At 40.1% G+C, this 13,315-nt stretch overlaps 1 protein-coding gene across 1 annotated transcript in view; it reads right to left on the reverse strand.

Moving 5' to 3' along the window:
• The window catches only part of Arhgef38 (Rho guanine nucleotide exchange factor 38), a 96,864-nt gene that overhangs the window by 32,753 nt on the left and 50,796 nt on the right, over window positions 1–13,315 (reverse strand). The window lies entirely within an intron of this gene.

Consider the following 13,315-nt stretch of genomic DNA (forward strand, 5'->3'; position numbering starts at 1 on the left):
CGTGCTGTAAAAGGCAACTTGCCCAACAGGGTCGATGTCCCTGGCAGAACTGTGGTCCAGTTGCCCCTCACTGATGCCAGTGCATTCGGGTTCTTCTACTTTTATGTTCCTGCTGATTAAACTCTTCTTGTCTTTTAGAACTCCATGCCCATGGTGTAGAGTCTGTATCATTCTGAATTTCCTCTGCAGTATGCAAACTTAAGGTAAAGCCATGCTATTCAAGAAAGCTACTTATCCTAGGCTTTGTATAAGATTGTGGTTCAAACAGATATAAATGTGATCATTCTTTTTAGCTCATCTCTATTTAACTATGGTTTATTGGGCAACTGTTTTGCACTGTGGTGGGCTTGGATAGAGAATCCCTGGCATCTGAGCCTATGCATCTCCATTCGAGATGAAGTTCCAAATACATATATTCATTACAAATGAGGTAATAATAGAGATTTAAGAAAAAAAAGGAAAGAGCACGTGGTAGCCTGACAATTACATATGATCAAGTCAGAAGGTTAAAAATCAAAGACGATACTTGCTTTATAGGCAAGTAAACCATCACTTGCAAACACAAAGAACCAACAGTTCATTCAAACAACTTATATAAGCCTGCAAGGGCACAAGAGAAGAGTCAGTTCCCTTTCACCATGCCATATGAAAATGCAATACTAGGGCTGGGCATCACAGAAGCGAACATGTTCAGTCTCTAGGGAACAATAAGTGAGCATGAAAGCCAGGAGATAGCGAGATGCGTAAAATGCATTTGGAGTCTCTGAATGGCCTGGTATGGAAGGCCCAGTGGCTCCAAGCCTGTGAGGAAGCTCCAGAAGCTGTGCAGGTAGTCAGGTCCTGATCAAGAGCATGTACCACTGAAGAGCAGAACTGAAGCAGATGGAAAAGACCTTAGGCAGTGGACTGACAAGGCTAGAGAGCGACTTGGAAGATTATCCTGTTGAAGAGTCATGTGAGAGGTGGAGAAAGCAGTTGAGACCGGAGATGAGAAACCAATCACAAAAGGAAGAAAAAAAAAAAATAAGGGCAAGCCCGGGAAGGCACAACAGTTAAGAGTGTTCTGTGGTCCAGGGATGTCCCTCCGTGATAAAACACATGCTTACTGTGTGCAAGGGCCTGAATTCAATCACCAGAATCACAGAAAGGACCAAAGAAGCCATGTTGAACCAACTGCCTGTGTTCAAATCCTGGTTTTACAATTTATGAAATGTATACATTATGGGAAGCTATCTGCCTTCTCAGTTCTATAATTTCCTCATTTGCAAAATGAAAGTAACAGTAATTGTAAGATAACTGATAATTAATGGGGTTAACTGTGTAATGATTTTAAATCAGTAGCTGGTACATGCAAATACTCAAAGCGGGATAGGTCTAACAAGAAAATCCAAAGCAGGGAGGAAAGAGAAGAGGGGTGCAAAGGGGCAGTGAGAACATATGAACAGCGAGGCGTGATTCCAGGATCACATGCGGCTGAACAAAGATGACGTGTGGAGGCTTAGGGTGCACGCACGATGCATTTTACTGTAGATGTACTGATTGAGAATTGTTTGTTAGGTGGTCAAGTGGGAACATCCTGTGTGCATATGTGAGTATAGAATCCTGGGAAGTAGTATATAGACAAGAGAGTGATAGAGGGATGCCAATTGCGGGAAATAGAAGTCATAGATTTAATGTGGCGGTTACAAAGTAGGCCAAAGAAAGACAGAAAGCAGGGTGTGAAGATCCAGTCTTTGTGAGCTCTTGCCTTGAGAGGAGACAAGAAGATGAGTTCTCGGAGAAGCAAAAGGAGGCACAGTAAGTACTCAAAGACTAGAAAAAAATCAGCAAAGCCAAGAGCAGTCCTGTGCTTTAATCACATTTAGGTCAGTCAATGGTGGATTGTGCATCTGCACATGACTCCAAGACAATTTTCCCCATTCTCTATTGTATATCTTGACTAATGTATATTATTATGAAAATATGTGGCAGCCCTCTTGGCTTTCGCAACTTCAGTCTACGATGTCTGCATGTGACAAAGGTGGTGTATGTCTTAGGATGTGTTCCATCGCTCAGGAACACATGACTATACAACTCAAGGAGCAATGGAGCCGAGATCGAAATTTGGGGCTCGCAGAGTGTGCTGTCATCACCTCCCATCACCTAGCCATATTCTATTGCTTTTCTATAGCAATAGAAAGTTTGGTTGTTCCAAATATTTTTGCTGTTAAGAAGGCACGCTTATTTCTCTATGATGCAAAAAACTCGAGGGTGATGCAAAGCAGCCCCCGGGCTTTTGTATCACTGAGAAATAAGCATGTCTCTCACACACAGATGCTTTGGTTTTGTTTATCTTTTCTCCCAGGTGAACTTAATTCTAACCAATACACTATGTTCCCTTTCTTCTTTAGAAGGAAATATTTTAGGATAAATACTGATTCATAAGGCTTCATTTGGAAGGTGTGTGGAATGTTTAAAGTAGTAAGTTAATTGTATTAATAAGCAAAATTGCAAGTTTAACTTTAAAAACCAGCCAAAACAATGCTTTAAAAGAACTTCCACTAAAAACTAAAGGTCTGACCTCACCCCTAGAAGAAGAGCTACAGGCAATTATTGACTGCTGAGTGAGGGAGAATCTTCTACAAGGACAAGCTCCCTGAGAGGTTTGTGTAGCACGCGTTCTAGTTGGTCCTAATAATAAAAACCCAAGCCAGATATAGGGGTTAAAGCTGAAGATCAGAGACACAGAGAGGCCAGCCACTAAAGAGTTCTTTTACCTCTACCAATGCTCAGTCTGAAGGTGCGATCCTGTCCTCAGACTGAAACTCCATACTCAATCTGTCTCCACCAAACCTCAGACAGTTGCCGTCTGTCTGAGGTTTGGTGGAGACAGAGGCAGTGTGAAGATGCTGAAGGCATCCAGGGGTCCTGGTTAGAGTGTTCAATTCCAGTCAGATACAGGTTGCAAATTGGGTGTCCTTCCATGGGATTAAAACAGAGGAGTCCCTTGAGTATCAGTTTTGTTAAGGTATTTAAAGAAAACGCATTTCATGGGAGCAGGCTGGAAACTTTATATGAATTCTTAAAGTAAGACCTCAATTTTTTTTTCTTGCCTGTAGTTATAGCTTCAGGTAATTCCCAGGGGCTCAAGATGATTCTCTTCTGATTTAAAAAGAAATATTTCAGTAAAAGCTCTTCAAAAGCAATAGCATAAAAGATGTTCAGAAAAATGTATCCGTTTGGCTTGGAATTCTGAAGTCCTGGTGGTGACACTGCGCCTTTGCAGGTTAGTGGTTTTAGGAGTCAAAGACAGGTGTGGGATTGGGACCAGTGATAGATTGGACCATGAAGAGGAAAAAGGGAGAGGGGAGGTGTGTCTTACCTGTGACATCACCATGCCCAAAGCTATGTCCAAAGACAGAGTAAACTGTCATGAGTGTGGTCTGGCTGGCTTCTCAAAGAAGGGCCTGCCTGTAATTGAGGTGGCATCTCCCCAGAATTTCCAGTCATAGGAAATAGTCTAGCAACTGGACAGGATGCTGGGGTATAATCATGGGGAGGGGACACAGACAGAAAATAGGATGGAAGGAACTCTGGCCTGGGTTCCTTTCTGTCTGTAGTATAAGGTGGACAAATCAAACTCTAGCCAGTTTTTGTTTGAACAGTGGAATGCTTGTCTCTGAGTATTAGACCTCCTGTGACATTTAAGAATCCAGCTATTTATTTTGGTGGTAATTCATGATTTTGTCATGAAATTGCTTCATTTCTGCATATTTTAATGCCAGGATTGGGGAATCCTCACAGCGGACATTCTGAGACCAGGCTGGTTCTCTGAGAAAGCATAGGCTCTGCTGCCTGGGTATGGGTTTAGCAACCTTTCCAAACTCAAGGTAGCTGACACAGAGAAAGTGCCCATTCTTAGATCAACCTATGATTCCCCCATATCTCACTTTAGTAAATACCTCTTTTGAGACCCACCAGCTGCTCTTCTAAGAGTAACATTGGCCCAGACTACAGATTGACTCAGTAACAGCTTAACATTCTTGTCTATATATTGCATGCATTCGGTGAGTACTTGTTGAACACAGTGCTCTTAGCCTTTGGGGACATAACAGACATACAGTAGACAAAAACTCTTCAACTAACGGAGCTTATATTCAGAGAGGCTGAAGGAGTGCCTTAAATCCTGTATCCTTCTATGGAGGTCTTGCCATCTCCATTTAAAATATAAACAAGTGGATGTAACATCCATTGCTAGTTTTGAATCTGTTCTTCTGAACTCTTCTTACAAATTTACAGGATTTGGTTTGACAACACACCCAGTTGAAATATAAGTCTGGTATTTCTCAAATTTCTGGTAGTTCTGAGTGGCAAAGTCCACTTTCATAAGCATGTTTGCATCCCTGTTCTGAAATAACACTATGTGTAAAATACTCCCTGCAAGGCAAAAAGTGCGCAACAAGGAAGCAGTTTTTCTACTTCTTACAGGAAGTGGTACCCAAAATTGAATCAGCTATCACAGGGCCACAATTTCAAAGCTACAAGCTGAGGAGTTTGAAGGAAAAAGCTGTAAAGAGCTAAGCAGATCCTGGGTTGCAACAGAGGAGAACTCTTATTATGGACAACAAATGAGTCCATTTTAGCTCAGTCTGTTGTTTAGTTTTATACCCCAAACAGGCAAATACAATCATTGCCAGTCCCAATGGTCTTCTCACAGTGTGAGTTGTCATGATGCAACCCAATTTATAGTCTGAAATTGACAGCTTTCCTGTCATTGTTTATGTGTGAGAAAATTTTGTGATTTTTTTTTCAACTCTTCATCTGGATCTTCCACAACAGTGATTGTGTATACTCCACTAAGAGACTGGTGTGGAACACTGCCAGCCTGTTTCAGGTGGCTAGAAGCAACTTGGTCAAACTTATCTGCATCTTGATTCTCTCCCTATCTCTTTCTCTTTCCCTGCCTATCGCTCTCCTTCCTTCTCCTTCTCTTCTCTCCCTCTCCCCCTCTCCTCTTTTCCACTTCTCCTCCCCCTCTTAGAACTCATTCAGATGAGCCACATTGAAGTATTTTTTACTGGACACCATGGCATGAATTCTCAAATAACTAATAATTTGTCTCAGGAGTTTTCTGCTTAGAGACACATATGTATCTGTATACATGTGTATATGTATATAAGTATATTTATTTTACATCTGGGCTGCAACCCCCCCCCCCCATTAAAAGAGACAAAGCTTTCAGAGTACTGCTATTTAACAATGGTGGCTAACCTATCGCACCTCAGGTAGGGGAAACTCCAAACTATCTTCCTCTGCATGTAAACTCACCCACAGGAAAAAGCAATGTGAAGTTACAGTTTCCTTTTCACAAGCTTCTTCTAGTCCTGTTCTCTATACGTTCCATATGAGATGAGCGTGTAAAGCAGTATATTCTTGACAGTCTTCTTTAGAATACTTTGAAGAGTCACAATTGTACAAAAATATCTAAGACAACACAGTTGCTATGTGGGTTCTCTAATGCTATTAACAAACCATTGTTCCGAAGAATATTGGATTAAAGCAATCATTTTGATTTTCTGTTACTGTTTTATGGGGCTCACTTGACTCAGCTTGAAGGATTTTTTTGACTTCACTTCATGTTCTCTAGAGATGCAGTTATGGGAGAACAACACTAGAGAGTGATGGCCAGGATGGCCCATTCACAAGTCTGGTCCCATGACAGACAACCGGACATGTGGCTTGGCTGGAACACTGGGATGGCTGAACCGATTTCTCTACCTCTCTTCGTGTTGTTTCTCTACATCATCTTTTATTTACGTGTTTCTTAACTATAAATTACATTTTTTTTATTGAGTTATATAATCTTCTCTGCTCCCTTCTCTTCCTCCCCTCCCCTTTTACTTTCTCTCATGATCTCCACACTCCAAATTTACTCAGGAAATCTTGTCTTTTTCTACTTCTCATGTATGTCTCTCTTAGGGTCCTCATTGTTGTCCAGGTTCTCTGGGATTGTGAATTGTAGGCTGGTTTTTCTTTGCTTTATATCTAAAAACACTTATGAGTGAGTACATATTATATTTGTCTTTCCTGGTCTGGGTTACTTCACTCAATATGATGTTTTCTAGATCCATCCATTTGGTTCAGATTTCAAGATGTCATTATTTTTTTTCCACTGTGTAGTACTCTATTGTGTAAATGTACCACATCTTTATCCAGTCTTCAGTCGAGGGGCATTTAGGTTGTTTCCAGGTTCTGGCTATGACAAATAATGCTACTATGGACATAGTTGAGCACATGTCCTTGTGGTATGATTGAGCAGCCCTTGGGTATATACCCAAAAGTGGTATTGCTGGGTCTTAAGGAAGGTTGTTTCTTTTCAACAAAACAGAAGGACTTCTTAATAACCAATGTTACAAGAATAGATGTTGTTCTACTTTCTTGGGGCTTAGTTCAGTTACTGTCACAGTGTTATTTTCATGGTATTGTATGAATCAGAGTCAATGTGGGTCTAGGCTACTTGGCAGTGAGAAAGCTGAAATCCGTGGCTCAATGAGAGCAGTCTTTAGGAAACCAGCTTCAGAAATTACCATTTACTCTGCCAAACATAGACTTGACATATGATAGACTAAACCTCCCTTTTTAAAGTCAAATATATCCTTATGTATTTGAATTATGAAGATATATATATACCAAGAGGCATAAACTACATAATCAAAGTCTTATTTTTTTGTAAAGCATGACTAAAACTTCCAAAAAGAATTTGCATTATACTCAATTGTTATATAAAAGAAACCAAACTTTATAAATAGATGTGTACATTTAGAATGACTAGGGTAATAGTAATTTAGTCACATTATGTATTAAGTATTAAGAATAAGCAGTGGGTATATTCTATACTTGATTTTATTGAATCCTCATGAAACTCATATGAGGTAAATACAACTGCTTTCAATTTCCAGATAAGAAGCTGAACTTCAGTGAGGTTTTATAACTTACCTAAGACCTAGCAATAGAAAGAGATGGAATCTAATTCAACCTGATACTATATTATGCCCTTAAATTCTGTACCATCTTTTATTTTACTCATCCTTGTTTACTATTTTCATAAATTGTCATAGAATATTTTCAATTTCAATATAAACAAGGACCAAAGCTCATCTCTAGAAAGTTTAAAACAACTTTCCTAGCCAGATCCAATGTGGATTTTAAAGCCCACTTTGTGGTTGGAATCCAAACAGTTCTCTCAGTGCTCTCAGACCTGCAAGCTTCTGTATCTATTTATAAACTTGAGCCTCATCCAGACAACAAGGTTTCTTGAGTAACCTTCTCCTCCTCCTTTATCGTGGTATCTAGTGGATCTGGCACGGCAGCTGTGAGTCATAAACTCTTATTCTTGCTGTCTGAGGACACAGGGTTGAAACACCTGTGCTTTTCATTTGCGGTAGCATGATTTTGGAAACATCTCAGCCAATCAGTATAAATTACAAAATCTAAGCAATAAAAGATTTAGTGATAGGAATTGGCTTTGAACTCTACAGTGACATATGTATTCTAATGGAGGATCACAGAGGCTGCCTGCACAGCGTCTAAGGCACACTGGAATGCTGATGGACTTCCCAAGACCTTCCCATACTCTCCTGACATGGGGCCTTTACTCTATTCTCAGCAAGACTGCCGTTTGCAGCTGGGCCATGGTGGCCTTTCATCCCAGTACTTGGGAGGCAGAGGCAGGTGGATCTCTGAGAGTTCGAGGCCAGCCTTGCCTACAAGAGCTAGTTCCAGGACACGTACCAAGGCTACAGAGAAACCCTGTCTCATAAAATTGAAAGAGAGAGAGAGAGAGAGAGAGAGAGAGGAGAGAGAGAGAGAGAGAGAGAGAGAGAGGTGGCCTTTTGCATGTAATTGCTACCCTTCTGAATTAGTCAAGTCCAATGCAAATACCACATTCTAAATCAAACTTTCTTCAGCATTTGAGTTGAAATAGTTTTTCTCCGGGGTTGTGTAGGAGTTAACTACTTGTTATGCAAAAACATCATCCCCAGACTTAAACAACTGAAAACAACTGATTGTTCTCGTCCTCGGATGAGGGTTGGGCAGTTTCACTAGATGGCTCATCTCTCTGTGGTGCTGACAGACTTACTTAGACCTTTACAGTCAACTGAGCAGCAGTGTCTGGTCAGGTGGCTGAGGATTACTGTGCTCATCTGTTTAGGGCCATTTCTACGTTTCTCAGTATGACTGAGTAGTTTGAGCCTCTCTCTTTATGATTGTGGAGTAGAACTCACCATGCAGTTATGAAAAACATCACTTTGCCTATTTTTGTTAGCATCAGAGGCCAGCTCAGAAACCAAAGGTGAGGGGCCCTGAGAGCAAAGCTCCAACTGACACTTTTAAAAGTATACCTTTATTGTTTTGATTTTCTGAAATATTTCTGTAATCTTCTAGTCATGACTAGAAAATTTAGAAGTATAGGCATCTTTAATTGAATGTTCTCTGTAAACTGTGTTGCTTTTTATTTAAAATCTGAATTGATGTTTCATACAAATAAAGTAAATACAGAGGCAATACAGTTTCCAAATACCCTGTACACAGCTTTCCTATGTTAATATAGCAAATAACCACAATGTAACTGTCAGTAAAAGGAAACTGATCTGTTTCTATCATCAAGATAATTTTTTTGGATATGTAGAATGCTTTCTTCTGATTGGATGTGTCTATACCCTCTGGAGGCAAAGACCACAGACACAATGCTGTATCCATCACAATGCAAAAGGTTTGTGATGTGAGGCTGTTATTCCCATGGTTCTTGGCCTTGATCAATTGGTTAAAGTACATTTCTTGCTTTAAGGTTATCATGCTTCTTTCTGATGTCAGAAATTACTGGTAGAGAAACCTTGAGACTTGGAAATCTGTGTTTTCTGCTGTAGGATAATGCTCTTGTACACTGTAAGGATTTGTCACTCGTATTGGTTTAATAAAACGCTGATTGGCCAGTAGCCAGTCAGGAAGTATGGGGCAATTAGACTAAAAGAATTCTGGGAAGAAGAATTCAGTCTGCAGTCATCACCCGGAAGCAGAGGAAGCAAGATGAAAATGCTGAACTGAGAAAAGGTAACAAGCAACATGGCTAAATATAGGTAAGAATTATGGGTTAATTTAAGTTGTGAGAGCTAGTTAATAATAAGTCTGAGCTAATAGGCCAAACAATTTATAATTAACAGAAGCCTCTGTGTGTTTCTTTGGGACTAAATGGCTGTGGGACCAGGCAGGACAGAAACTTCCTTCTACAGTTCTCTAACTTGAACCCAGTATATATCATATTTACTAGTGGATTTTATATAAAACAGTTATGATGATGATGATGTTTGCCTGCTAGTGTGTTAAAGAAGAACATCAAGCCAAGCATGGTGGCTCATGATTGTGATCACAACATTCAGGAGATGACGCAGGGGGATCATAATGACTTTCAGCTCAGCCTGGGCTATGGGGTGAGACCCAACCTAAAAAGTGAAATGAAATAAACTAGAAGTATTCCTTCCAAAGCTTCTTTATATGAGTCAAGTGTTTGAAAGTTCATTTACAAAATTTCAAAAATATTTTATACAACATGAGCTCGTATTGTTCAATTTTCAAGCTCATTCTTTGTTTTGGTAAGGATAAATTCCAATGCTTTCCTGTTTATAATATATTTCTGTAATTGCAACCTGTAGATATCAAAAATCTGAAGCCAATTTTTCTGTTTGCTGAATAGCGTAATTAAAACACTGCAATGCTACTCCATAGGCCTCTTCACAAACCAGCCCACAGCCATTGTAGGAAAACTTTGCATTCTAAATTCTGATTAGGGAGAAGCAACAAAGAAGGTATGACTACCATACCTAAGATAATTTTATGATTTAACAGAAAATTCATCTTTAAATATTGCCTGTCATGTGCATGCAATTTTTATGTATAGAAAAGTATGCATACATTCAGCCAGTTTTTATGGGAATAAAATGCCAGCTTCATCATTTACATGCTGCATTTTCTTCACTATTGACATTTTAGTAAAAATGTTGTTTTCCTGTGATCCTTTGCTTTACCTATGTGGATTTATTTTGGCACTTGAATTCACAATATCATATTTTTGAAGATTTTTTTATTTTTATTTATGTCTCTCTCTCTGTGTGTGTGTGTGTGTGTGTGTGTGTGTGTGTATGTGCACATGAGTGTAGGTGCCCACAGAGGCCAGAAGAATGTGTCGAGATCCTGAAATTGGACTTCCCAGTGCTTGCGAACTAACCATGAGTGAAATGTAATTCATCCGCAAAAGCAATATGTGCCCTTAACTCCTACTCCATCCCTTCAACTCCTATAGTACTGATTTTTAAGACTTGGTTACAGTAATATTTACAATGAGGTCAGACAATTTTTGAATAACAAAGTTCTTCAAATTTGTTTCTGGTTCTACAGTTTTGATTTAAAAATTTATCTGTTACTAGAATGAACTGGCATTACGTACTTGCTCTCTGTTAATAGATACACCCATTATTGAACTGCAAAACCTTTATGGATGGTGTCACCTAACCAGTAGCCATTGTTTTTATATGTTTTATAGGACCAAGGAACCTTGGAAATAAGTTTGCGTGAAATCAATGGAGAGCAGCTGTTATCTGATGTATGTGAACAATCTTGCTGTTTGGAGTGGTTTGTAAACACGCTTTGAGCAGCTCTGTGTGTCCTGTCACCATCCTTGAGCAATCTTTTTAAAACAATGACTAATGTTTTCTCACGTGAATGCTGCTGCTTCTTCAGCAGATATCTGTCTCCTGGTTAGTTTGTGGTCAGCGATGGCTTATGTTAAGGTCTGTATGGTATACAGGATAAGCATTCTGATTATCATATGTTCATCATCAACTTTCTTGAGAAGCAGAAAAATCAATACCTAAATTATGTGACTACAATGAGTCTTTTTATCTGAAGGGTTTATTGCACAATTAGAATAAACAGGACCAAATAATAACAAGAGGGGTGGATATTGTAGTGATATTTTGTTCGTGTTTTAACAAATAAAGCTTGCCTGAAGATCAGAGTGCAAAGCGAAGCCACTAGGGGCCAGGCAGTAGTAACACACATCTTTAATCTCAGGATTTGGGGAACAGATGGATCTCTGTTAATTCAAGGTCACCCTGGGCTACACAAAATTGATCCATTCTAAAAGAGAAACAGAGCTCACACAAAGGGAATCCATCCCAGCACTTAGGATCCCACGCCTTTAATCCCAGGACTAGTGAGGTGGAGACAGGAGTAATATGGCTGCGTTGAAAGAGGAATATAAGGTGGGAGGAGACAGGAGCTCAATGGAGTCTAAGGAGCAGTCCAGTATGAGGCAGTCAGTCTAAGGAGGCAGTCTGAGGACAGGATCCCCTCTTTGGGCTGAGCATTGGCAGACATAAGAACTCTAGGGACTGGCCGTTCCACTTTTCTGATCCTTCAGCTTCCAACCTCTGATAGCTGACTCCAAGTTTTATTATTAATACCAATTAGGATCATGCTACAAGATACATAACATACAACGTGGCCTGACTGCTGCAGCAGGAACAGGAAGAAGCTCTCACGCAAAACTGCCGATCTCTGTTGCCTGCACACATTTCATTCACATCGGACTGGAAATCCCTGCACGTCCCACCAACTCTAGCGATGGCCTCATGCTTCTCATGGGCCATAGTGTATGCCACTACCATGGCACAACTAGCTGCTGCACCCAGTGAGGATGGAAGGGTTTGCAGGCTCAAATACACCCCCAAGGGCCACCAGAACAATGCGGGGCCTTTTCTAGCTCCTCGGATCCATGTGTCCTCACTGTATTAGCCGGTGCCCTGCATGTGGCACTCCAAAGTGCCAGGAAAGGAAATGGGCTGCATTCCAGTTAACTGTGGTACATGACTTCACCCAGTCAAGGCCGTGGAAGAGATGACATTCGAAGTTGAATTACCCGAATTTCAAATTTGTCTTCAGTTCCCTCCCCAGATGTAGTCCCTACTCCTCCTCTAAATAATTCTTCACATTAGCTTAATCGCTTACCATTTTTCTAAATGTGTTGCGATTTTTCTATCAGTGCTAAATGGAAAGAAAGTTCCAAAGAACATCTTTGCCCAACGTGGACCATACTTCTCAGAACATTATGAATAACTTTACACGTACACAACATCTTGTACTCCTTCCTTTATTCCTATTCAAAATGTTCACATTAAGGGATTGTAACAGCACAAAAGCACTCTGATGGGGGATCAGACACACACCTTCACTTCAAAGAGAGAGTTCCCTGTGAGCTTAGGAGGGTCAGAGGGGATCTTTTCCACTTCGCTCTGCCCAACAGTACCACACAGCATCGTCCTCTGTAAGCATGCTGCTGCTCAGGACCTATCGGAGGATGAACTGAAGAATGGCTAGGGAATCTCTGCTAACGGGAAGATGTGTACAATCTCGCAGGAAGAAAACATTAACACGGTTTGTTGGGGATGTTGAACCACAAGGAAGGATAGAATTTAAACCCGACTGAATCCTTTCATTCGCCTTTTCATAAGATCAGCTTGCTCCCTAAATTTTGGACCCATATAGATACTAAATAAGAATAATTTTGTTCCTTTATAATGATAACTTTAATATCTACAAAAAGAGGATTCAATGAAGATAGTGTGTGTGTGTGTGTGTGTGTGTGTGTGTCTGTGTCTGTGTCTGTGTCTGTGTGTGTCTGTGTCAAAGGGACATTCTGCAAAGATTAACAGCAATGATCACTTGCAGGAGTGACAATGGGTTTGGAGGAGCATACAAGCAATCCTTCATCTTTACCATATAGATCCTCAATTGTTCTAATACTTTTGTAACATGCAATAAATGTAAAATTACAAAATGATCATTTTTAAAAGGAATTCATAAGCTACACAGCACTGTGTATTGATACATAAAACTCGTTCAAGTAGTTGTTTGCAATGCTGAAGACATTAAGAGAATAGACTCTAAGCTGAATATTTTTCATGTAATATTCTCTGTAGTCCTTTTTAAAAACCTTGTCAGAATAAAAACTAGAAATGTATAGATACACACATATATGTATGTATACACACATGGAGCATGTGAAGGGGCCAGACCTGCAGATCCAAAGTTCTAGGATCTCCGTGACAAAAGCAACAATAGGACATCCAAGAGGAGATCCAGTCTCCAAAGGTAGAAGAAACCAGAGGCCTCGAACCAGACCAATGGCTTATTGCAGTGAACGCTTACAAGGAAAGATGTGTGGACTAAATGGTACACCGTGACTCTCTCTGTCACATTACAGCTTCCAAGCTGAGACCAT

The sequence above is a fragment of the Arvicola amphibius genome, chromosome 14 (assembly GCF_903992535.2).
Source record: "Arvicola amphibius chromosome 14, mArvAmp1.2, whole genome shotgun sequence".
In the NCBI taxonomy this organism is placed as follows: Eukaryota; Metazoa; Chordata; class Mammalia; order Rodentia; family Cricetidae; genus Arvicola; species Arvicola amphibius.